The following is a 27,520-nucleotide window of genomic DNA, read 5'->3' on the forward strand; positions in this document are numbered from 1 at the left end:
TACATCACAACTGTCTTCTCTTAACAAGGACATCCTGTGTTTTCAGAGTGCTTGCACAATACAGCAACACTATCTTTCACTGGGGAGAAAAAGGATTCTGTATGCCACTGGTACTGAGAGCCCTGAGAACAATACATTTATAACACAAGAAACATTTGATAAGATAAATGACCTAGCTTGGTCTATTTAAATTTTACAATCATGAATACTGGGAGCAGCACTTTTTTACATTTAGAGGTAGGGCCAGAGGGAGAACACAGACAGAACAGTTTGCCTAATTCATAACATGACAGATTTTGGACCCAGTTGGGCTCACAATGATAAATCTTCCAGGGACAGTTAAAGATATGTCTCTGTTCTCCACCTCACCTTCTGATGGAGGTTACTGAACTTGAAGCAGAAAAACTGGGACGAGGATCATGTGTCTTAACTCCTAGTGCAAAACAAATTTCATGGTCTGGAAGGCAGAGATTCAGCCACGTAGTCCCTTCTGCTGCCTTTGCACAGGGAGCAGTAATGGTCATGATCAGAAATGGTAGTCAGGAGCAGTGCCTTCTTAAATCAACTCAAGAAGTTATGCTAAATTCAAGGGCATTGAAACTTCCTCTGGGAGCAGTATATTTTACTTGAGTCACCTATTATACATGCTGTGAGGATGGTGAATACTACATGGAATAAAAAAAGTGGAGTAAGAGGAGGGTTGAACATAAACCTCTGCCCATCCCCATCCAGTGCTCCTGACTGACACCACACTTGTGCTGTGTGTAATGAGATGCTGTTGTGCAGCATTTGTCTCAAAAATGCCACCCACAGACTTCAGCTTTGCCCAAGTAAGGAACCTGCATGACACCAGCTTGATTTATTAAGCCAATAGTAAGTTGCTACTTTTATTGTGAGACACTGGGTACCCACCACCCAAGAAATTAATATGTTTCTCTCTCCTTTCCTGAAAATGGCCTGCAGACCAAGCAGTATGCAAAGAATCACTTTTCCCACCACTAATTTGTGTAAAGGTCATTTGAAATAAGCTGTTTCAATGTCTTGACACTCCAATTATCTGCTAAGTTCTCCCTTACCATAAAGAGCTTAAATAGACAGAAAATTTTGCTTTCATTACATGAAATCAAATGTTTCATGATACTGCTTTGAATACAACTAGTGAGAGGAGCAGAGACTAAAAGCAACCTAAAAGCAATGGCTTCATTTAAGTGCAGTTTCATCTCAGCTTTCTAGGGTTTCTCTTCTTTCCACTTCAAAAGAAACACCAAAAAAAAAAAAGCATATTTGCACATCTGTTAAATTGCAAGTGGGTTTTGTTTCTGTGCAAAACTTCTGTATTATACACATGGCACTACAGTACATGATTTCTAAATACAATTGCATCTTCATTAGATGGTTTTGTTGTCATGAGTCCCATGGGAGTTCACAGAGCTCTGATCCATTCCTGATACAAGTATACAGGTTTTCAGGAGACTGCATCATTTGTCCCTGGGAAGAAAAGTCATGCCTTTTGGTTTAAGAACAGTTCTGTTAGCTCGCTCTGTTGGTTGTGGAGCAGAGAGCAAATTCTGCTAAACTCTCCCCATATGTCAAATGATTTTACCTCCTTCAATTTCAGTGAAGTCATATCCATTTTATACTACTGCAAGTCCAGAATTAGGATATCTTGGTATTGCATCTGTTATTTTTTATTATTATATTATTCTATTCACAGAATCCTCATGCAATATGAATCACGGAGTTACATTAATATAGGAGATGGCACAGGCAGGCATATAGCCCACAAATTATAGTGTTTTCTGGCCTTTCAGTGAGGGTTGATCTTGAGTATAATGCCATGAGAACTGTATAGATCAACTGCAATTCATGGCTATGACTGTTATTTAGTTATTGTAGTAATACTTTCAGTCAAAGAACAATTCTGCATCTGACCACCAATTAGCAAGAGGTACCCAGGTGGAACACAAAGGCAATGCAATTTTTGCAACCAATTCATCATAAGACACCCCATAGATTTCCTTAAAAAGAACATTTAGGAGGTAGACAAGAGGACTGCACAGTACACAGTGTGTGAGAAATTTAGTATTTCCCCAAAAATTATATTCTCCTTTGTCTACTGCTTACAAAGAGTAGATCATTTCTAGTAAGGAGATGCTGCACTGATACAGGTTGAAACTCTTTTCCATTTCTGGTTGTCTGAATTCATAGTGGCAAGTATGTTATCCCTGCAGGAAAATACAGAAAAAAACAATGAAGTCACTCATTTTCACAAGTCTGTTCTGGAAAAATAACTGCTTAACCTGTGAGAACACAGAAAAATTTCATCTAAACCACTCTGACAGTTCTACTACAGCTGCATCTTCATCACCTGTGCCTGGCTCTTGGTAAGAGAAAAGCTCAGCCTCTCTCCTCCTGAATATGTTGCATAACATGTGTTTATGCTCTGGGTTACATGCACTCTGGATCATAAGGAAAATTAAGAAGATAACACTTTCAAGCACTTGTTAGCATGTTACATGGATATATAATTTGCTTGCCACATAATTACAACTGTAAATATGTAATTTTTTAAAAAAACTTAGAAGGATAATGAATAAGCCAATGACAGTAGCTATTATAATGAGAATAAGGGGGTTGGAGTTCTTTTGGTTGGTTGGTTTTATGAAAAATACTTTCTTAGGATTTTCTAAATTCATTGTTTCATTCAATATGTTACATGCAATAAACTTGGGTATCATGCACGGCTGGACTTGAGCAAGGAAAAAGGGTCTGACTTCTCCAGCATTCACTGCTGTTGGATGAGTGTGTGAGCAGGAAATTATGAAAAAGTATTTATTTTCTATTTAAGCCTTATCCCATAAGACTCTGGATGGTTCTTTTCAGTTTTTCCCTGCAAGTCATGTTTACTTCAAATTTTTAACAGGTCAAAGCACAATCTCTTGGAAATAAAATACACAAGAAACATGTATTGGAAGATGCCATAAATATGATTATTTTGCAACTGGTTATTGTCAATACACTGTGATTGAAAGATCTGTCTTTGAATTTTGGAAACTTTTGCAAACTGTGACCTCTCCAGTTGTTAGCAGTGCATTTAAAGGGTGTTAAAAGACTCCAGGCTACACACTTCAAAGCTGTACTGAGGGCAAGGGCTGTACAAGTGCTTACGCTCTTCATCATGATCAGAATGTCCACACAGCTGCCAACCTTGTGACAGCCAACTAGGAAGCCTGATCTCCATAGCTGTCCTGGAGCCAGAAATCTTTGCTATCCCTGGCCAATTGTTGTGGCCCTAGGGAGGATTTGTAGGAAATCTGTATTGGATTAATTGGAAATTTACAAATCATGGGTGTTTAGAGAGAAATAGTATGCATTTGCCTGGTTGACTCCACTTCATGGGTCTGATTTGCTAATTTTCAGATTTTTTTCCTGGAATTCCTACTGTACTTTACAAGTTCAATAGGAGGACTGAGAAATGCCAGCAGCGCTCTTTCCTGTTTCCACCCACAGGTGCCCATGCTATGACTGTGTGCAGATCTCTGTCTGTCGTGATTAGGTTGTGATTGTGCAGCATTTCCATTTACACTGCTTCTGCACTTCCCATGGTTTAACTCTTTAGTATTAATTCTCTAAAATAATTAAGGGGATGTTTTCAGTGATGTTTTCCAGTTCTCTTCTTCCCAGGGGATCCCCTTATTTAAAGGTGTTTGGTATAAGCCTTTGGGGGTTGTGGCACAAACTAAGGATATATTTCACAGCACTGTATACATGGCAGTCAGAAAAGGTGACTTTATTTAGCTTTTCTGAAAATCCAAATACATTTCTGAGTAACTTGAACTCATGTCTTATTACAGTCTGACTGGCAGGCCTAGTCTTGGGCCTTTAAAAATGTCAAAGCATTGTCAGTGAGGCTTTAATGAGAGAAGAGTTATTTATTTGTACTTCAAATCCAGCAAGTTTCTGTAGAAGCCACAAGAGGAGCTTTGATTTTTTAAAAAATTATTCTCAGTTTGAAACTGCTTGCACTTTATTATAGTGCTGATTTTTGAAATAATAATTAATCATTAATCAGAACTCCTTGCAGTAAATAATTTTGTGTAGCTTCTACAAACGGGTTTTTTTTTTACATTTTAGTCAGTTTCTAATCTAATTTCCACATCCTGTTTTTCTGTGGCACTTACCTGCTCCAGTGAAATTGTTCAAGGAAATTTCATAATCATTAACTCTCTATCTGCATTTCCATGATGACTCTTTCCTAGAAATTGAAAGAGGACCACAAAACTGCTTCAGTGCTGGAGAGTCCTCATTTTCTTTTGGCTATAGAAAATTGTGTAGAAACATAAATCCTAGCACTGGTATGTACACCCTGGAAAGAAAGCAACAGTGTTAGCACATCTCCAGCTTATCCCTGATTTCATTGTCACCTGCTTTTGTATCTGCTACCAAAATGGAGTGAGACACTCTTTAAGATTACCTCAGATTGATGTGACATGCCATTCATATCAATTTGTCATGTCAGGGGTGGTATCTCATATGATAATAAAATATCAGGTAATGATGCTTGGCAGCTGTAAGACTTCCTGCATTTAAAAGCTGCCATCCAAGCCTGTTTCACAAAAAGCAAAATATTGCCTATTAAGCCTCCTCAAGTACTGTTATTCACAAGAGTCAGCAAAGCCATGGAAAATTTATTTTCACATCATCACCACTCTATTTTTTTTTATCTCTCACCTGCCTCCTTCATGCTTTCCATTGATTACTGTATTCTCTTGTTTCTGATTCAGGCATATTGGTAGCTCCCTGTATGAAAAGGTTGCACTGCAAAACTCACAGGAAATTCCTCTATTACCTGTCCATAAAACCGATGATCATCAAGAGTTATGAAATTCTGCTTCTGATTTATTGCAGGAATTTCCCCCTTTAAGTTCTCGCCACAAAGAAAATCCTGCATGTTTATTTATGATGCTTATGTTAAGATATTTTCTGTTTGTGCTAAGGTTTTCTCTAAAGTTGTGTATGAAGATATATGTGGCATTTATGCTTTGAGAGGCAGAAATTTGTGGTAGTTCTTATGACTGACAAGAGAGTATTAGATCTTAAATAGTAATTGAAATAAATACATTAATATTTAATTTAACATATGAAAGGGCACCTGGTTCCTGTTCCTGAAGTAATAGGAGCACTTAACTTGGATTACATTTAGGCTTTTGTTTAAAAGGTTCATAAACTAAGTAATGGAGATATTTTATGATTAGCTATTCTTACGCAACATTTATGAAGTCAGACTTGTTTTCCAAGACAGTTTCAGTGTTAATCTTTAACAACTCTGTAATTCAGATAATATAGTAATAGAAATGTGATGTTAACCAATAGAATAAAAGCAATGAGAATATTTTGAAGTACCTAACTGATATTTATAAATGACCATTAGGAATTATCTAGTTTGAAATTATTTTCAGCTGAGATTTCTGTATATCTCCTTATCTTGTATCCAAAGATCTTGCAAAAGAAAAAAAATTGTAAGTTCCAGAGTTGGAAATGGTTTGGTTTTGCTTGAACGCCTATGAAATAAATGGACTTTACAGGCATCAAGCAGGTATATCTCATTGATTTTATTGTGAGTGGTATTTTCTATAATACTTTCCATTTGATTCTTCACAGGGGTCAACAAATTTTAAAAAAAGATGTTTGACTGGTCTCTTTATCCAAAAGTTTATAGTTGAAGGATGGCTTTTGAAAGATTGTATATCCTCCAATTAATACATTGGAAATTATGTAAAATTTATAAATTAGAGTGAATCTCATGGTTCCAGTTTCTGAAGCTGTTCTCAAAGTATAAAATCAGAAATTGTAATCATATCAAAAGTCAGTTTTAACAAATGAAGCCTGCAGACTTTCAAGTAGCATTTTCCCAGTTGACTAGGCTTTCCATTCAAGAGTAAACAGAAACAAAGGTGTTATTTAAAAGGGAATAATTTAGACAAATAATCAACAGCATTGGATAGATATTTTTCAGTTCATAAACTTCAAATTGGTATATTTTAACAGAAGAGTTCTCTTTTATGCTTCTTACAATGAGTTTAAATTTAATATAACTAATAAAACAAAGAATGTCTCCTGAAAAATATCATTGCCTTTGTTCCTTGCTGATCTAATAGCTATTATTTAAATAACTAGTCTATGTAGGGTCTGCCTGTTTGCACATGGCAGTTTTTGCATAGAAGTGATTGCAGATCTTACAGTTTGTATTTTGTTCTAAGGATGAGTGGAGTTTTTTGTACATTTCCTGCTAATCTGAGTGAAGTGCAAGACTGAATTTGCAGTATTTAGTAGTGACCCGATTAGGAGGACAGCACATCTTAAAAATAGGACCTGTCATTCTTAACCTTCCATCCAGAAATTATCCCCTTTATTTGATCTAGACAAAATATTTTCTACTTTTCCTGAGTGGACCTTGTATTTATCAATTTTGGGTACCTTAGATAGTCTTCCTTAATAGTAATGCAAGAAGACCCATCAGGTATAACTAACATTTAACCAGGTTTGTTCTATGGAGAAATATGGTACAGCTTCTATACAAAAGTGGCAGATGGTGGTAGAAGTGTGGGTCATTCCTGAGTTCCAAGTGATCATCTTTTTAGAGCTGGAAAACATTTATATGTGGTGTTACTATTCAAGAATGGACAGGTTTTGTAATTTGTATTATCAAGGGCTTTTAAGGGTTTTTTTTTATTGCTGGCTTTTTTGTTTGGTTGGTTTTGATTGTTTTGGGGGGTTTTTTGGTCCAGATTTGCAGTGATTGAAACACCATTTGTAGCCAGAGATTTCTGGAAATGTCCCCAAGGATTTGGTGTATGGACACTTCTCAGCTAAAAACAAGCTAGAGTAGTCTCTGTGGCCAAGGCATGGGACCAATCTGTTTGTTTCAAAGAACCTAAGTTTGTTCTTTCCACAACTTTTGATACAGGTCAGTGATTCCATTAATGTCACCTGATAAGCAAACCACGGCCTTTATAAATTAATGATCACATGCCCTTGGAAATCTAGCCCTTGTTTTAATTTAAAACAGAAGTTATTTAATTCTGGAACATTTTTTCCCCCCCTATTTGGAAGCAGTCAACTGTGTATTATCTGTCTGCCATGGCAGTTCCTGAGTATGCCCTGAAAAAAATCAAAGTCCTGTGTTAATTCCTGCATATGATACACTTATTACTTTTACTCTGATTTGTTGGATGGAAATATATGGTATATTATTCCAAGAAAAAAAAAAAAAAAAAAGCCAACACATAAGGAACCAGAGCATTAGAATCTCTTATTTTCAGAATAGCAGTTCTGGTATTAAACAGTGACATTGCCACTTCTTCCCTATTGTTGCCCATGTTTTATCCTAGATATTGATAGGATTGACAGACACAGCCACCTAAGACAATGTAAATATGGAGTTTTCTACTATTTCTGCATTAGAGGAAAAAAAAGTACAAACAATAATAATTGAAAGTGGCTTGATCCTTTTAGGAGAATTAGCAGCTTTTCTAACATCTCTCAAAGCATTAGTCTACCAGTGTGCTTGAGGCACACACAGAGGCATGCAGCCCCTGTGATTTTTGCCTGTACTTAAAAACATGTCAGCCTCACTAGGCTTATCTATTCTTAAAGAAGGAACACTATAAAGCTGCTTTAAAGGGAAAACCTGAGTTATAATGTGTGAATTAATTTAGCAAATCTACAACCTCAAATCCTTAGCGGTTATGGGGAATTAATTTTCATGAGATCTGTCTTCTGTATAAAAAGAAAGTTAAGACATCCAATAGATTGGGGTGGGAAATTGAGGTTAATGTTTCCAACAGGAAAACCTAGGCACAGGGATTGATCCATTCCTATCATGTAGGAATTCAGTTAGACTATTTCAGGCATACATGTAGTGTATGATGTACTATCCCAAACCTGAAATTTGGGCTGATTTGGATACAGCTTATGAATGAGGGGTAAAATTCAGCTTTTTGATACAAATCATAAGACTGTTGAACTCAAAAGGAGTCAAAGGTATAACGGATGAGTGCACCGTAACATGGAGGTCCCTGAGCTGAGATACCTGAGCTTACTCTGAAGTGAGCTTACTCTAGTGAGCCATCTCCCTGTGCGATTCCTAGTCCATTTTACACATCAACAGAAAGAATTGTCAAGATAAGAGCTAACACTTTAGCTGAGAAATTGCCAGGGACACTAAAATCCAGTACATTCAGATTAAACCCAACCTCTTAAGGAAGTAGATGTGCTATTTTAAATCGTCCCTGAAGTGGGAGCATTTGAGTTTGAAATTATTTTTCTTTCAGTTAGTGAGGGGGCTAGGAATATTTTTCTTGATTCTGACTTGGTACACAATTTTGAGGATATTGGAAAGTCTCTGTAAAGCCCAACCCCTCTGTCTCTTTCTCCTCCTCTCAGTTGTGGCATTTTTCCCAGGGCCTGTGGCTATTTTTTGATATTCCTCACCTAGACCTTAGGGCTGTAAGAGATGTAGTAGTGTGACTTTTTGCTGGCTGTATGCTCTTCTGCTCAGCATGAATTTCCCAGAAAGGAAAAGCATTGTGCAGTTAGCATGAATCCGGTAGCTTTTTCTGGCTGCGACGTTTTAATATCCTGAACAATTCTAAATGTGTCTTCAATCTCATTCATTTTGCTAATTGTTTGTGAAAAATGAGCATTGCAGGAGCTAAAGTTCCCTGCTTGAAGTAATAAGTAATGCTCTATTATATGTTTACAGGCTCATAAAAAAAAAAAAAAAAAAAAACAAAAAAAAAACCCTGACTGCTCTGAGAATGGAACAAACCTGAGAATGAAATGGTGGAATTGAGCCGCATGCTTTTCAGGGTAGCCCTATTTACGGAGCAGACTTTCCAATCCTTCATTATATCTATATTTATTTATGCTTGACAGCATTTTATTAAAAACTTGAAGGGTATTTGAGTCAGACTCATGACAGAAATCTGCTCTTAGGCAAGGAAAACAGCTGTACTATGGAAGGTCAGCCTTGTAGCCTGGGTTGAACAAGCAGGGTAAAAAAGATGCACAACCAAGTCTGTACAAGTATCTCACAATTGCTGAACCTGACTGCAGATTTAAAAATGGTCGAGTCTCATACCAAAGCTTTAAGGTGCAAAATATTCCTTCTTACCAAGCAGGTGGAACCTTATTACAGCCATGCTACCCATCATACCTAATCCTGTGGTGTTCAGAGTCTTCCTAGATCTCACTGAAACTGAGCTCTGCATGCCTTGTGCACTGGGGTCTATACATAGATGCTTTCAGACTGTACAGGCAAGTTCAAAATAGAGCAATTTCCTGTGTAAGGCATTGATGAGACAATAGATCCCTTTATGAGGCTCCATTTGACTACAGAAATGAGCAATTGTTCACATTATATTTAATAAACCCCTTGGCACTCTGTTAAAAGTACCTATGTTTAGCTGAATTCTTGGCATGAATGTACTTCCAGAGGTTTAATGACCTTTCACTTTTCGAGGTGTTCTTTATTTAAACTAATGAAAATGAGCTCCACTTAAAAGGCTTTTAAATGCTGATTAAAAATTAAATCAGCTGTTCATTATCCCCAGGTGGCCTTGTTCTAAGAACAGTAATTCAGAGTAGTATTTTTTTTTATGAAGCTAGATCTTGATTTGGGAAAATTTTATTAGAGTTGTTTATGAATCATCACCAACATTTCAAATTTCAATGAAAATGGATTCTCCCCTCCATTTCTGTCCCATTTGTAAGAAATAAGGAAGAAAATCAAGCACATTTCTAAAGATTCCATGTGGCACATCTAGCAGAAATGTAAATAGCTGCAGTATTTTCAAACAAGCCAAATATTGATGTGGTCAGTGCCATCACATTAATAACAATATAAACAATATTAATAACAATATAAACTGAAATATTAGCTTTAGAATGTCTTACTTTATCTATTTGCTAAATTTTCTCCAGGGTTAGAAAAGTTTCAGAAAGATTTACACACAAATGAATAATGATAAAACCTTAGCTTTCTTTTGGATTAGCTTTCTTTGGTTGGGTGTTGTTGTTGTTGTTTGGTGTTTTGGTGGGTTTGGGGTTTTTTCCATTATGGCTGCTGAGAGCACTGGTGTGGGATTTAAGTAGTTAAACATTATTTTAAATGCTGGGAAAGCAAAGTTTTCAAGTTTATAAAGGATAACTTATCTGAGAAGCATGAGCACTCGCTGCCTGAACACTAAGATAGCTTTACAGAACTTTTCCTGTGCTTTTCAGTTACAAAATTTCACTTTAGATAAAGAACTTCCTGATCTTGGAATGCAAGCTTAACTGGGAAGAGATACACTTGGACAGTGCAAAATATTTGTGATCACTTTGAGAAAAGATAAGGCAGCACATTTTTGAGAACATTGAGATATAATAAGAAAGAAAATACTGTTATTCCATGCAAACCCCTATTTTCCACCACAGATAACACTTTCCTTGTTGTTTTTTATAGTCCATATGACTCTTTGCTCATTATTACTTGTAGCAAAATGAATGCCCAAGGGTTGCTGGGTGAAATATGTTGCAGACTATTAGGGGAGCTATGCAGCATTGTTACTTTGGTCAGCCAGAAAGATGGAAAAAGCAAGCCCTTGTTGGCTGAAGTGTTTGAAATTACCTTTCTTGAGCAGATTATGGCCTTGAATCCTGTACCTGTCTACAGTTATCTGTTAGCTCCTGTTACAGTGGCTGCTCTGGGGATGCTCCAGGAGCACATCCTTATTTTCACAGATTGCTTGAAAAGCCCAGCAGAGCTGAGCAAAGCTGTGTATCCCAAAGAGCTGCAAGGAAAGCTGACTCAGTGCTGGTAGCCAGCTGGTCCTTCTCTGACCCCCATTCATGTGTGCTTTGTCTGGCAAAACTTGCAGGTCACCAGGACGCTGTTGCTCGCAGGCTTATGAACAGAGTGGATGAGACTGCTCAGGGATGTTATGAAGACAGGGCTGCAGGGACATGAAGGTGTCCTACCAGCTTGGGTGGGGGTTATGCAGTCACACTCACGCGCCTTTTACCTCGTGACTTTCTAATGGCTGCTGGAATTGGGCACATGACACCAGGGAATGCAGCGTGTGTGTCTGAGGTAATGAGCAAACATCCCTAAACAGGATGCCTGGCTGGAGAAGTATTCAGACTTTGGTCAGTGAAACACTAATGTCCCCTCCCACCCCCCAGGTTAAAAGAAGTTTATTTTTTTTTCTGTCCTTAATGGAGAAAGAATAATAATTTAATTGTAGAGTAAGATTCCACTTTAAATGTCAAATTCTAGGAATCCTTTCTACTCCAATGCTAATGCAGAGCAGATTGTAATGCAGTGGTAAGTGCATGCCTAAAACAATGAGAACACTGATGTTTTGAAGGATGTCCTTGGCTGATAGCTGTATTTAATTTTCCAAAGTAATTGGAAAAAAGATATTTTCCAAGGTAATGAGATCTGTCCTAAAAATTCCTACTGTTCTGCTGCTGAGGAATCTTCACTATGACTATGGAGAAAATGTATTTGTAGAAAGTATAACGCTTTGAATGGAAAAAGCCAAAAATTATACATTTGGAAAAAGGTATTAAACACTACATGGACAGCATAACCCTAGCTGTCTGCTATATTGGTATATTAGTATTGCATGCAGTGTTGCACTCAGCAGAGCTGGGATTCCATTCTTCTACCTGTCATGTACTATTATTTTTTAGCACAAGTGTAGGAGCCTATATGAAAAGCCATGCCCTTTGGGGAAAATATAGAGAACTGGCAGCTATGCAAACACCAATAAATAAAGTGCATAGCATAGATGTTTCACCTTGAAATTCACTCCCTCCTTCCTGACTGTTTCTGCTTTCAGAAAACCCTATAGGTGTTTAGTCTTTTTTTTTTTTTTTTTAGTATTTATTTTAAGTGGTTGTAAGAAATTGTCACTTTCTGTGCAAAGAAATTATCACTTCCTGTTCTGTTTTATATTCTCTCTACCTCCCCTGCAAACAAAATGATTACTTTCCAGGGGAAGGAGTATCTCTGTGGAGAGGTCAGATCTGTGTGAGCAGAGGAAAGAGATTTAACAGGCTCAAAAAGACTGGGAATGAGAATATATTACTGCCAAGATGTTTGTTTTGCTTAGCAAATCTCTAATCAGACATCAAAGGCGTGATGTTCCTTTTCACCAGCAGCTTTGGTGCTTTTTCATAATTGGAGGGCACTGTGGTTCTCGCTATTAGCAAAAGTTTATACATTCTCCAGTGTAGATGGAGTTACCCCTCCAAAAATGTTTTCCCCCCGCCCCCAGCTGTCAAGACTTTTGTAATTACTTCCTGTGTGTATCCTTAACTTTCCTGCTTGAGAGCATTGCTAAATGAAAACCTTTCCTGCCCCTGGGCTAGATCCAAAGGTCTTGTGTTCTCAAGTGTTCATTGTTGCTGTGTCCTGCTCTAATGTGCCTTGTTTACTTACAGGAATAAATCACTGGCTCATGTGAAGCATGTCAGCTCTCCAGATGATCTATCAGGGCAGTTAAGAGCTGCTCATATTTCAGTTCACTGTACTCCTAACATAAATAGAGCATTCTCAGTCTCATTTAGACATCAGAAACTACCTAGTAAAAATAGCACAAAACTTTGTTTAGATTTATTCATCCTTCTCTACAGAGTAAATTAATGTAGTTGGAATGTGGGGCTGCCTTAAGAAAAATTTAAGCTGAGCTGGCATGTTTACCTGGACAATTGCTCCAGACCAGGATGTATCAGGCCAGTTTCAGCAGCTCTGTTGACACATAGCAACATGTTTAGTGGCTGTGACTTTACTGCTTGTAGGGCATCTCCTGTATATTTAGCATAAAATATGATGCCACACCCTCCATAAACTTAAAATATTTTCTTGCTTCCTTCTGTTTTTTGAGTGTATTCAGTGCTGATTTTGGAGTAGTTCTTAAATGAAAACAGTTTTGTTTAAAAGCACATTCTTAATCTATGGGTTATGTCTTCCTTTAAGCAATGTCAATTCTGAAAGATGAAAAAATAATTACACTTGAAAAGCTGATGCAATAATTAGATCCTTGAATAATTACTTAGTTACAGCATCTAAAAGAAGACACAAGACTGAGATGTAATCCTAGTCAAGCCTTCTTTTTTTTTACTCTTCATGCTATTGAAGTAAGCTTTACTGAACAAGAAGATTCTGAGGTGTCTGAAGATATTTGCATGTGTGCTATGAAATAAATGAAGCTATCATTCAACTAAAATGTAGCCATCATTCAAATACTCTCAAAGAATATTCTTTTTCCAAGAGGTTTATTACTATTGCATAAGGAGTAGAGAATTGGGCATTATTACTAGTGTTACTAGTACTGGGAAAAGAAATAAAGAATCATTGCCGGTGATTTTATAGTAAAACCTTAAGGAGAATTATTATTATTTTGGGCAGACCTTAAGTTTATTTAGCAGCAAGGAAAATGTATGTCAGGAGAGGACATCCCTATTCCCCTATTTAATTCATCTAAAAGTCAGGAGTCTTTTGAGGAACGGCACAATCACAATTGCTATTCTAAAGTGATAGAATCTACATTTACAGCTCTGACTTTGCTGAAAGGTGTGTAAAACCTTACATATTGGAATTCTGTGTGCGTGAGCAGGCTTCAGCAGAAAAATTATTGCTTCCATTTTGACTTAATCTCAGATGATTGCCTTTGGATCAGTCTGTCTTACATGCCAGAATAAGAAAAATAGGTTAAATTTGCCAGAACCACCTATTGTGCCAAATCAGTGACATTCTGTTTATTTTGCCATTCCCAGCATGGAGGATAAAGGCCTTATTATAGAAGTTGTTGGTGGTGTTTGAAAAAAAATTACCCTGAGACCACAGAGAGGATGTTGTGATGAAACACCCCAAGTGAAGCTATGTGTACTTGTGCCTGGAAGAACTGAAAAATGGTATTTGAAATAGGTCAGGCTATTTATATAACTGTAGGCAAACACACCCTCAAGTTTTCCTTTGGGAAACTCTACAGAAAACTCTATCTTGTTCCTGTGGAATAAGTTTAGTCTCATGAAGTAATTATGAAGTCAAAGTCAGGACACTGAAAGCAAAGAGGTTGTGGGAGGCAGCTGCAAGCTTCATTCTGCAGGGCAGAAACAGGGATAAGACAGTGTTGATGGGACTGCTGGCAGCCCTTAGGCCACAGAGTCAGACTAGAACTTGTCTGAAATAACTTTGCCATAATGTGTACTACGGTCATCAAGTCTTCAGCACTGCTTTGTTCTTGCCTTCTGTCCTGTCTTGACATACTCCTGTCTGGATTCAAAGAGGCTGAGAGAGACATCTCCTTAGCTGAACATTTTAACACCAAGCTGGAGAGCTCCTGCAAACTCCAGAGAGCGGCTTGCTGTCTCCTTTGGCTTCTCCTATCTATATGAGATCAATCAGAATTGAGGAAAGCCTTAGAAAATAATTCTATCTATCTATCTATCTATCTATCTATCTATCTATCTATCTATCCATCTATCTATCTATCTATCCCTAGTACTGCAGGAATGTTTCTCCAGTGCTTGGAAGGGAATGCCCAGCCTAGGTCTTCCTTGAGAAGAATCCAGACATGTTAGAAAAACAGTTAATGCAGTAAAGATGCAGTAAATATCCAGCACTCCAACAAACTCATTATTTGATTTCAGCTTATGCTACAAAACCTGTAATTGTTTCTACAAGCTCATGGACTTATGAGTCTCATTCAGAGACTGGCTTGTTCACTGTCTTTGTGTTTGCTACTCAGTCAGTGTCAAAATAAATTTCTAATACTGCTGTAGAAGCATCTATAAACTAACCTGCAAACACAGAAGAATGAATCACTAAATAATATTCTTTCATTCATCAATCAAGTCATAGGGTCAGAAGATGTACTGTTGGTATCTTAGGGATTGTCAAGGTGTTATTTTCATGAGAAGATAATTCCTGTCACACATCAAATATAAGGATACAATGTGTCTGTACAAATGCAATATGGGGTATTTTTATAAGGGACTAATAAAAAAAAATCATAGAGACTTGAGTAATCACCTGAAGACTAATTCATTTTGCTGTTCATTCAGAACAAACCAAGCAAAGATATGGAGAGTGAGCTAGCCGTAAGGATTGCTCAGGGTTGTCTTAAACCTCATAAAAGGGGGTTGATTTACAGTAATTAAGCATTTTTGAAGTTATTTTCCCTCCCTCTTTATAAACTTGGAGATATGTTGCCAGCTCAGATATGATCAACAAGTCTTTTCACACTCGACTTTCTCTGTAACCCTTTAAACCAATATCCCCTTTTGTTTTTCTACTACATAGTTTGCCTTCATAAATTAGGTGCATATCTTTAGGATTAAATCCCTGAGCTCATCTCCTCTTTTGAAAACACTACAGCAGCTGGTGCTCTTCTCTGTTTCAGTTAGCTTGCACACTCAGGCCAAGAGGCATAAAGGAATGTGGAAGTTTGCTTGATCACTGGTAATCTGCAATTCAAGGCTTGCAACTGAGGTTTCTCCAACAGTTCCGCTGCAGGCAGAATTGATTTCATGGCAGAAGAAGACAGATGTTAATTAATCTCACATTATTTCCTAATATTGTTTTTAACAATCACCCTTGAATGTTCAAACCATCTTAAGAATGTTCTTTAGGCATGAAAAACCCACAATATGAAAGAAAGAATCTGATGTTCTCAAAGTCTTACGGAAATATATGAGCCCTGCAAGTGTGGCATTTAAAAGTAGTTTCTAAGTAGTACTGAACATAGTTTGTGTTAAATGTTTTAGCTGAGATTTATTACACTAAATTTATGACCTCTTAAACATGATGTAAAAGTCTAAGTCTGCATAATTAGAAAAGCAGAGTGTTAATGCTCACATATTTAAAAAAAACATCTGTACCTAAGTGTGGTAAAACAGCATTAGGGTAATGTCTTGGCTGCAGTCTTTCAAGGTACTTCATGTTCCCTGCACTCTCTCTCTCTCTAATAACAAAATGTAAACCTGTTGTTCAACCAAAGGTTTGTCAAGATGTGGTTTCATAGTAATTTTTAACATATCACAGGAAGTCAATGTAGCTTTACTAAATCTCCACTGGAAGTTCTTCATGTTGGTCCTTAGCTGCCTAGCCTTCTCTTAAGCTAGATGATTATGTGGGAATGTAGTTCCTTCTTTGTTCATCTTGTGGGAGACATTCTGGCCTCAAATATATTCACACCCCGCCCCCCTTCCCCTGCTGCTGTCTACAGTGAACAGAAATCCATGCTGGGGAACCCAGCTGGAAAGGGGAGCCAAGAGCCAGCAGAACTTTTTTGTGACTGTGGGGACAATTCAGGATCCCTATGGCTAATGCTTCCCTATGGCTTCTATGCAATCCTGCTGATTTCTACCATCTTCCCTACGCACTCAAGGAGTTAACACATCAGATGTTTATAGAATCATAGAATTGTTTAGGAAAATATCTTTGAGATCATTTGAGTCCAGCCATTAACCCAGCACTACCAAGCCCACCACATGACCCTAAGCGCTCCATGTGCACATCTTTTAAATACCTCCAGGGATGGTGACTCCACCACTTCCCTGGGCAGCCTGTGCCACTGCTTGACAATCCTTTCTATTAAGAATTTTTCCCTTATATTCAATCTCAACCTCACCTGGTAACTTGTGTCTGCTTGTTCTTGTTCTACTGAACAGGACCTGGCACTTTGACTTGTTGAATCTCATCCAATTAGCCTTGGCCCATTGATCCAGCCTGCAGAAGATCTCTCTCCAAAGCCTTCCTGCACTCCAGTAGATCAACACTCCCACCCAAGATGGTGTCATCTACAAACTCACTGAGGGTGTAATTCACCAGGTCATTGAAGCACAACCTGCCTTTTCTAATCCCATGCTGGCTGGGCCTGATTCCCTGGTTCTCCTGTAAATGCCATGTGGTAGTACTAGAGATGATCATACCCTACTCTGGCACTGAGGTCAGACTGACAGGCCTGTAGTTCCCCCAGTCCTCCTTCCAGCTGTTCTTGTAGATGAGCATCACATTTGCCAGCTTCCACTCAATTGTGGCCTCCTCAGTTAATCACAGTTGCTGGTAAATGATGAAAAGTGACTCAGTGAGCACTTTCACCAGCTCTCTCCATATCCTCAGGTGGATTCTATCCAGTCCCATAATGTTTTTCATGTCTAGGTGGTGTAGCCGGTTTCTGACCATTTCCCTTGGATTATGGAGGTTTCTTTCTGCTCCCCATCCCTCTCTTCCTGCTCAAGAGGCTGAGTACCTGGAGAACAACTGGTCTTACTATTACAGACTGAGGCAAAGATGGCATTAGGTACCTCAGCTTTTACCTCATCCTTTGCCAATGTTTCCCCGCACATCCAATAAGGGAGGGAGATTGTCAGCCTTACTTTTTTTGCTACTGTATTCATAGAAATGTTTTTTGTTGTCTTTTACAGCAGTAGTCAGATTAAGTTCTAGCTGGACTTTATCCCTTCTAATTTTTGTCTGGCACAACCTTACAACATCCTTGTAGTCTTCCTGAGTGGCCCACCCCTTCTTCCAAAGGTCATAAACTCTCCTTTTTTTTTTTTTTTTTTTTTTTCCTGAGTTCCAACCAAAAATCTCTGTTCAGCCAGGCCAGTCTTCTTCCTTGCCAGCTCATTTTGTGGAATGGCCTGCTTCCACACCTTTGATATTTCCTTCCAGAAGCACATCCAGCCTTCCTGGATTCCTTACCCCCTCAGGACTGGCTCCCAAAGGATTCTCTTAACTAGTCTCCTAAACTGGTCAAAATCTCCCTTTGGAAGGTGACAGCTCTGCTGACCCCCCTTCTTACTTCTTCAGGAAACAAGAACTACCATTTTGGGATCACTGTGCCCAAGACAGCCTCTGACCATCAGCTCACCCCCGAGCCCTACTCTGTTACAAACACAGGTCCAGCAGGAGCTTTCCCTAGCTGACTCCCTCATCAGCTGTGTTGGGAAGTTCTCTTCCACACACTCCAGGAACCTCCTAAACCGTTCCCTCTCTGTTGTGTTGTACTTCCAGCAGACATCCAGTAAGTTGAAGACCTCCAGGAGAGCAAGGGCCATGGATAGTGAGACTTCTCCCAGCTGCTCAGAGAATGTTTCATCTGGCTCTTCATCCTGGTTGGGTGGTCTGTAACACACTCACACCATGATATCTGCCTTTTTGGCCTTCCCCTATTCTTAACCATAAATGCTCAACCATGTCATCACCATTGTTAAGCTCTCAGCAAGTGCAACCCTCCCTGACATACAGGGGTACCCCCTGCTTATCCATTCTGCAAAATTATCCTTTATTCTCTCAAATTAATTATTTAAGTTACTGCTTGATGTGAAAGCGTAGACTATTACTGTATTGGCAGTGTTAATATTTAATGACCTAAGGCATAGGGAGGAAGAAGGAAATCAATATTTGTGCAGTGTTTTCCATCCCTTTAGAGAGATACAAAATCTTTGCTCTCTTCTGTGTATCCATGGATGGTACTAATATTAATTGGAATGAGTTTATTTTTTGGGAACTGAAACTGGGCTTTCAGACTCATAGTTATTTTATTTTAGCTGTTCTTACTGGTAGCGGGAAGCCAGATGCTGCCTGACTTCGGTAACATGTTAAAAATGTCAAAAATCCTCCTTCTCTGAAAAGGGGAAGTTTTTCTCTGAAGAAAATTCCTGGTCTTGATAAACTCTTAAGACTTTCAGCATTAAAAATGAGGGATCTATTTCTAGTATACACATATTTCAGGGAAATCAGTTTATAAAGGTACAGAAAGAAAAGGCTGGAAATCCAATAACATATGGGGAAAATGCTGAGGCTGAAATCAGATGTGTTTATTTTCAGCAACTCAGTAATCATTGATCTATCTTGAGACTGGCCCACACAGACAAGGTGTTCACTTTTTCAATTTTAGACACTCAATTTTACAATAATGTAGTTGTACAAGAATTCTCTTTTGTCTGTTCTTAAGAATTCAAAGTGTATAGCAAGATGGATATGGAGGAACTTTGTGTTTCCTTCAGTGCTGGGCAACTTTGGAGTTAATTTGGAATGAAATTCTGTGAATGTACTGCATTCTAGCAAATAGAATTGGAAACAGATGTTACTACTTGACAAAGCAAAAATTCAACAAACTTTTATGCTTGCAGCATGGTTTTGGATGTCTTTGGGCTAGGAACCATCTCCAAAGAAGAAAGAGAATTATTTTTCAGGTTGTATCCTTGTAAATTATGAGCATAAATCTCAGAACAACTGAGAAAGGAGACAATCATCTGTCTACTATGCCTTGTGGATTAGCTGTCTGTGTAAGCAAAAAATTGATTGTGTACACCTTTCTGCCAGGATGCTACAAATACCCATGAGACTGCAACAGATGACAAGACAGAGCAAAGTCTACTTTTAAAAAGGGACCTACATAAAGATGTTTATAATCTGAAAGAAGTGGCAATTAGGCAGCAGCCTCAAAAGTTTCCAAATTTATTCAAAGTCCTGCAAACTGTGAATTCAGCCATTCTGTTAAGCTGGTTTGGATCTGTGTTTGCTGCAATCCACAGCTGGATGACCTACATCTCACTGCCTATTTAGCATATAGAAATTTAGCCAAACAACTCTGGGGATAGACATTATCTGGTCATTTATGGGAAGTCAGTCAGGACCTGTGGAAGAGCTGTCCAAGTACTTCTACTGGCCAGATTTATAGACATCAGCTAGAGTGTGTGTGTGTTGATTTTGTTTTGGTTCATGATGGATCTTTGGAGTGGCAAAGAACTAGTTCATTGTACACCAATGGTAGATTTATGTCTGTATCAACTGCACTCAGAATGGCACTAATGCACCTTCTAAAACTTGAGGTTTAATATTCCTAATAATTAAAACCTGAAGATAAATATTGCAAACAAAAAATTGATTCAGGTCAGTATTAGAGAGAGTTATGCTTCACAGGAGCAACAGATTCTCCTCTGGTCAGAGCTGGTAAGTTATTCTGAGTACTGCTGTGGTAGGCTGCTACACTGGAGATGTAGAGCTGGATTATTCTTTTCCTTCTCTGTGGAAAAGTTAATTTGCCAAAAAGTTCTATTTTGGGATCATTAAATCTTGGGAATACTGGCAGTGCTCAGTGAATGGTTCTGTCTTTTCCTCTCAAAGCTGGAGTGAAAAGTCAGATATCAAAGCAAAATACTTCAGGGGTCAGGAAAAAAAATTTTGCTTCCAAAAGTTCTCTGTGTAGCTTGTCAAGGATCTGTGTCCATCAGCCTACCAGACTTTCTCTGTGGAGAAAGTACCTTTATTTCTCTGTGGAGTGGCTTCTTATGTATTGCTTTGTAGCTCTCTGGTAACCTTTAGAACAATTGCATTGCATCAGTCTCCTCTCAGAGACCTTGTCAGCATTTCCCAACTACATTGTTACCTGCTCAGGAATCACTTGCAGTTGCAAATGATTAGACCTGTGTCATGGGTGTAACATCTTGCCTGATCCTTCAGAGAATTCTGAATAGCACCATATGGGAAACGACTTATTTTCATTACTCTGAGTCTTGATTAAATTCCAAAGGAACTTTTCACAGTCTCTTAAAATACATCTGGTTTCTTAACTTTTGGGTGTCTTACTTTGCTTCTGAGTATCATGGAATGATTAAAGAATTACCTCCTGGGATTTTCAGGGTATGATGAGACTGAACTGAATAATTTGGCTTCACACCTAAGAAATATTTCTGCTTAAAGAATTGTCTTTATAGAGGTCAAACTTCCACATCAAATTTCCCCTAGCCCCCAGAAAACCCACAGTCTTCTTCACTCGTTGTTACCTACATGTGAAATTTTTCAGGGATGGTCCTGCTGAACTGATTCAAGATGGGGAAATAATAATGCTCAACCTGCTGAACTGATTCAAGATGGGGAAATAATAATGCTCAAACTGTTAATCCTTAATCTTTCATCAGGAAACAGCTGGAGGAAGGAACTTGAGCACCATGTGTATTAATGAAATTGAAGTTAGGCTGAAGGGTGCTTCTGAGACATGAAACCCAGTTTTCTTTAGGGTAATCTTCATTGGTACTGAGGACCCTTTCTTCTGTTGGCTCTGGGACAATGAGGGAAGACAAATGTATCACAAATCCTTAGTAAAAAAGATTTCTCTAGACAGTGCATATCAGAATAAGGAATAGAAGTATGTGTTTGGTGCTGGAGGCATTGGCCCACTGGCACCAAGCAAGTCATCTGAACGTTGAACAGGCAGCAAACACTGAGGTGCAGAAGTGCCTGAGTTCTATTTAACCTGTAAATAAGTATTCCTTTCACACAGAGACTGGCTCTTCAATGGGGAAACAGAGCCATAAAGGCCAAATATTTTTTTCTTTTTTTTGAGCTTGGATGTTTTTGCATGTCTCTGCCAAACCCACCACTTGATTCCTTTGCTTGCAACTTCTGCTCAGCACTCCCAGTGCATTCAAGGCAGAGAGGTTAGACTGAGAGAGGATCCTTGGAGTCCCAGCTTGGCCAACTCAAGATACTATGCAGCATTAAAGCAACCACTCTCAGAGCTGTGCCCTGATTCTGGGAGTGAATGAGTCCAGTTGGAATTAATGGATCTTCACCTGTATGGAACTGCAGAATTCCATGTTCATGTGAAGATTTTCTGCTTAGAGACAGCAATTGTGCCAGTTTCTTACACAGAGAGAAGGGGAGGGGAAGATCTTTAACATATGCTCTACAAGTAGCATATGTTTTATATATTGGATTTAGGATGATAAATGCATTCCTTTGTGTGTTTTGGCAGGATTTTCTTTTGGACATGTGATGTATGGGATCTCAAATATTATATGACTGGATGTAAAAATACCATGTACTGACAACTAGGATCACAAACTTGTTATATATGCCCTCTCAATTATATTAATTACATATACATAGTACATATACGTATGTATATATGTATGGGAGACACTTGTTCAAATGTATTTTCATGCAGTTTCACAGGAAGATTTTTTGTCCTCTAGAAACTATACAGCCTTATGCAAAATACAGCTTCTCTCTGGTTTTGTCAGCCCTGTTAATGAGATTAGGATACGTCACTAACTCAGTGTTCCTCCCCACGCTCCCATTTGAAAGAACTGAAAACAATGTAGCTGATAATGTGAATATAACATTAGGCCCTGATTATTTTATCATCCTTTTAATAGCATCTGGAGCCATTATGCCAGACAGCTGATACAATTTCGAGTGTGGTTTAAAGGGTAGTCAAATATTGATAATTCAGTTTTATTCTGATATGAAGAACCATTACTATCATGTAAATGCAGTGTCCAAAGCAGGGCGGTGAGCTCGGCAGCAGCAGCCCTTGCTGCACTCGCGCTGCCCGCCCTTGCAGGTAAGGCTGCAGCTCCATACAGGGTGGTGACAGTTCCCAGTGCCATCTAGTGGTGTTCTTCCTAAAAATAACTGGAGGAGAGACACGAAAAGACTAATTTCCCTGTATAATTTCCTGCTAGACTGGTGAATTCTTCCTACGGGAAATAGTTAAGAAACTGTAATAGGTATTGGTCTAAGCTCAGGGACAACCTCAAAAAGCCTTCCTTTTTATATCCATGCATGCTTCTCTGCCCTTGCATGGACTCTGGGATTAGGGAAAGGCTGAAGGAATCAAAAAAACCTCATTTCATTTTCTGCACAGTGCTATGATGTCTCCATACACTGCCCTTCTGTCCTCATCTCGATTTTTTTTAGGGGTTAGAAGGAAGGATAGCAGGAAAAAAAAAGTCTGGGTGTTGCCTGTTTTCCTTTACTGGAAAATTTCAATGCATTCATTTTACCTGATGTAGCAAACAGCAAGAAAAGCTCTTTTCTTCTCCCCCTGTTCTTACCCCTCCCTACACCCATTCTGCCAAGGACTCTTGTAAAATCTCCCTTTTATATCTCACAGGCATATGTTTCAATTTTCACTCGCTGGGTGTGATATTTGGTAACATACGGATGAGTCATATTAATAACTTACTGAATCAAAACATAAACTGCCCTCAATCATTGTGAGATGTGCTCTAGCCTTTGTTTTTGTGGTAGCACCTGTCCAGTCTTAGTCCCATGGTGCTGTTTACTGCACCTGGACTTTTCTCAAATGTGTTAGACCAAGAAATCTCATCAGTTCTAGCTCTAGCAGAAATATCTCTCCACTCTGATTTCCTGATGAGAATTTTCATTTTAGGCCAAGAAAGGGCTATGAAAATCCTTTAACACAAACCATCTGATGAGTCTCTTTTTAGAGCAACAAGCAATGAAAACTGTGGAAATCATTTAAGTAATATTTTTACTTTTAAAATAAAATATTGGTAAAATATAATCAAAATGTTAAGAAAACAAACCCTAAGACTGTGTGTAAACATAACCACATCTGCTATAAGCAATATGGGAGTATTTCTTTGCTGTACATTGTTATAATTTTCCGTGCAATAGAACATCACAAAATCTGCCTTGAGACTGGAGTAATCTTATTCCATATGACCAAGTCAGAAATCCTATCCTACAGTAAAGTCTATAATTTTTCCTACATAAAAATTCTCCTGTTGAAATACAGAGATGACAGATCTTACTGAGAATGAGATTTCTAAGGCTCCCCTCTCATTGTTTCATGGCCAAAATGGCACAGAACTTCTTGTCCAGTAGGAAAAATATTAGATTCAATTATGAATTCCTGAAGGTGTAGTAAGAGAAAAAGAGTTCATTTTCCACAGAAACACTTCACTTTTGCTGGATTTTGAATTCCGTCACTATCCAGGCAAACATCCTTAGTCCATATCCCCATTGTGGCTACTTTCTTCTTATGGGGCCAGAAGGTTCTCCCAAGAAGCTGCACTGGAAACCCTGCAGCACTTGTCCTGCCAATGTTGAGAGACAGGCGGGAGCCAGGTGGTTTGAGCATTAATGCTTACAGGTGTATTGCACGTGATTTTCCACCCACAAGCAAGTATTAAATCATCATTCTAGGATACACTAAGGTTTGTAAGAGGATATCTGAGCTGCTTGAGAACACAGAGGGGGCAAAGATCTCTCTTGGGATAGATTCCTAACCCCCTAAGTCACCCTGGAGCCGGATCCACAGTTGGCAATTCAGAAAGGCTCAGGAGATACAAAGGAGAGATCAAACATGGCATTGTTTAGATGTAGGAAGCTCTTTCCTGAGAGGAACAGGATGACAGTTCTGTTTGGTGTGAAATAGGCAGTGTGGGTTATTTCTGTCCTGATTTTTTGCAGGGTGAATTTGCAATGTTGATGATGACTTATAAAAAATCATCCTGCAAGTAAGAGGCAGAGCCAGCATCATTCAGTGCAAGTAATTTTACAGTTCTTTACCAACTGTGCCTAACTAAACATGTAAGAGGCTGTTCTAACCAGAATTAATATTTCCTTTGCTCCTGTTTCCATTTTTCAATATTTTATTTGAAATTACTGTTTTGGGTTTTTTTTTTTTCTTTTGGGTATCCTAAAGCTTTTTAATCTGTGGGACACAGTCATTATAGTATCTTGTTGAATTCCTGGGAATATATTTTAAGAAAAAAAAATCTTATTGATTTTTACTGTACTGAAGTTTCTTTGTATTTTGTACTACCAGAGCCATTTCTTGTTTTTATAACGATATTGCTACAGTTCAGGACATAGAGTCAATGGACTTTAGTCTAGATTTCCATTTTTAGGATTTTCTGTAAAGCTTGCGTTTACATAAAGGGAAGAGGAGTGGTTTCTCATTGGGCAGCAAAGCCATTTCACCTGAGAATGGTTTAGTCCCAGCCTTGGTCTGTGAACTACAACTTTCCCTGATGAGCAGTGCATTGCCTTCCTTTCGGGTAGACGTGCACTCAGCCCTGAGATCTGGATACATTTCTGTTCTCTTTCAGCTGAGTAGACATCTAAACCTTATGCTGATTTAACAGTACTAGACAGATGAGTCCCATCCTTATTCTGCAAGAGTCACTACAGATATTTATATTTCTTTTAAAAAGGTCCGTTTTAATGATAAAAACCCCAGAACATTCCTTTCCTTCTTCTCTCCTTTGACCTGTTTCTTCCATGATAAAGTACTGAGCACAAAATGTGCAAAAATATCAAGCCCAGGCAATTGATGTGGCAGAATGAAAGTCCAAGAAATCAGTTCCCCTGTGTACCCACCCACTCTGTAGGTAGTGAGAAAGCACAGCCAGTACACTTGGAAAATGCCTTTCTCCCCAGGACAGCCTCCAATACAACAAATATGTGATTGCCATCGAGGAAACTGAAGGGATGCTTTGTACCATCTATCAGAGAATCAATTGAGATGTCATTCTGAAAGGTGAAAGATGAAGTAGGCTGGAAACGAGTGGATTGTTCATGGGAACCACAGAAGCAGTTTCTGAAAGAATTGCTGCTGTGGTCCTACTGTGAACCACAGCTCCAGCTGCAAGGTAGTTAGCATAGGGTTAAAACCCAGTACATATCATCATTCTTGAATGCTGCCCAGCAGCATTGCCCCACGGAGCAGTATTAATCCAGCCCACAAAAAGGCATATCAACTGCAAAGGAATGACCAAACTCAATTTAGGAGATGCAGTGCTGTCATAGTGAAAGTTTAATGCTGCGGTCACCCCAGAGTGACTACAGCATGTACTGATGGGATCTGAACCCCTCAGTGACAAGCAGGTTTCAAGTAATCTTTTCAATTGGCTGAGTTCAGCCAGATTCATTCCAGAAATTTCCCTTCAGAAGGCTCAATCATAATGGCAAAATGCAGCCCCTGAAAGCAAAGTTTCCAAATACCTTTTAACATTATTTTTATCTAGCACATACTAGTTCATGAAGAAAGGAATTATGTGCTTCCCCTGGGCTTCCTTGATACAGAATTTTATTCTATAATAATAAATTCTATTTTATTCTATAATATTATGGTTATCAGTGCCTGTTGCTGAGGATGCTCATTAGACATTATCAGCTTCAAATACAGGAAACAACCTTTGCTCCTACTTATTTTTGTGGGGGAAATGATAGCACACAATGACTTCTAGGCATCAGCCTGCTTCTCTGACTATTTGGTCATGCAGCACACCTTAAAGAGATGTTTTTGCCTAAAGGAGAATTGAAGTGTACATATCTAAGTGTGACCTGTGGCATGAAAAAAAATAAACAAGAATTCAAACAAAGAGGTAGAACTTTCTGATTTGTGTTATCCCTGAATGCTGTATGGATGATTAGGGCTTTTTTTAGAAATTGTACATGGAGGTTGGTTTATATACAATTAATTTTTTTAATTTTTTTTTTTTTTTTTTTAGTAATATAAGACAGTAACTGTCTAGAAGTTGAGAGGAAGATTCTGTCAACTGTAAATGCAGGTACTGAGTGATGCAATACCGCCAAAATACCTCTATGTTTAAATCAGTCTTGATTTACACTTTCTAAGAGTTTATATCTTCTGAATTTTATGCTGCTAGTTTGAAAATAAGAAGGAAAAGGTAGTAAAAAACCAGAACCTTTACTGTTCTTGTTTAATGTGCTAAGGAAACTAATAGCTGAATGTTAGACATACTGATTTTGCATTTGGAAAATGACTGGATGCAGTTTCAAATAAACATCTCCAGTTAAAGTTGATTTGTTGTCAGTTTGTTTAATATGTACCATATAAAACAGCAGTAACAATCAACAGGGTGTGGTTTAGGACATGGTAAGTGTATTTCCCAAGGGCCTTGGAAAATACTGCCAAAGTCTGCAATTCAATACACATCTTAGAGCCTATAACTGTGCTAAGGCAATGAAGCCTTCAGTATTATTTGGGAAATCTGATACTTAATTTCGTGTGTTGGTTTTTGGAATGCCAATTTTTTGTGGCTAATTAGTAAGCTAACTCTTGTCTTTTCTAAATTCCAGTTATTTGCTCCATTCAATTTAGGTTATTTGCTTCAGAACCACATTTTAGTAGCTATTGAGCTGTGTAGGATGTTAAGTTGATGGCAACTTTCCTGAAACAACTTCCCTTCAAATCCTGTGGTGATTGCCCTAAATGGCATTTGGTTCCTTTGGCCAGTCTGTCTTCTTTTGCAGATAGAACATGAGATGTTAGAGAGACAAATCAGATGGATTTGTGTGATGTACACCAAGAATATTCCTACCTGGAGAGCATGGGGCTTCTCCTAACCCTCAGAGTAACGACATTGCTTCAGCTCCCCCCAGATCCCTATTCTTCACCTAAGCCTCCTGCTGTAATGTTACCACAGCATTTTTACGGTTCATTCCCTCCTCCAAGGAGAGATGAATGGGAGTCGATAGCAAGCCCTTCCTTATTTAAATAGATTTCATCAAACACCATAAATTAACTCATGGATTAATGTTTCATGGAAACTATTGGGGTTTCAGGAAGCTTGGAGCAAAATGCCAAGTTTCTGGACAAAAAGCTGCACACCAGTTGTTTTGATTCTGCTACTGGAGATCTTCTGGTGCTCTGATATTGTTGCTCCAAGGAGC

General features: G+C 38.4%; 1 long non-coding RNA gene across 1 annotated transcript in view; it reads left to right on the forward strand.

Moving 5' to 3' along the window:
- LOC128810816 (uncharacterized) overlaps nt 1–26,523 on the forward strand; it is a 44,512-nt gene extending 17,989 nt beyond the window's left edge. The window contains exon 3 of the long non-coding RNA XR_008438146.1: nt 26,335–26,523. This is a non-coding gene — a long non-coding RNA (uncharacterized LOC128810816). The remainder of the gene's footprint in view (nt 1–26,334) is intronic.
- Nucleotides 26,524–27,520: the final 997 nt, after the last annotated feature.

The sequence above is a fragment of the Vidua macroura genome, chromosome 8 (genome assembly GCF_024509145.1).
Source record: "Vidua macroura isolate BioBank_ID:100142 chromosome 8, ASM2450914v1, whole genome shotgun sequence".
Lineage (NCBI taxonomy): Eukaryota > Metazoa > Chordata > Aves > Passeriformes > Viduidae > Vidua > Vidua macroura.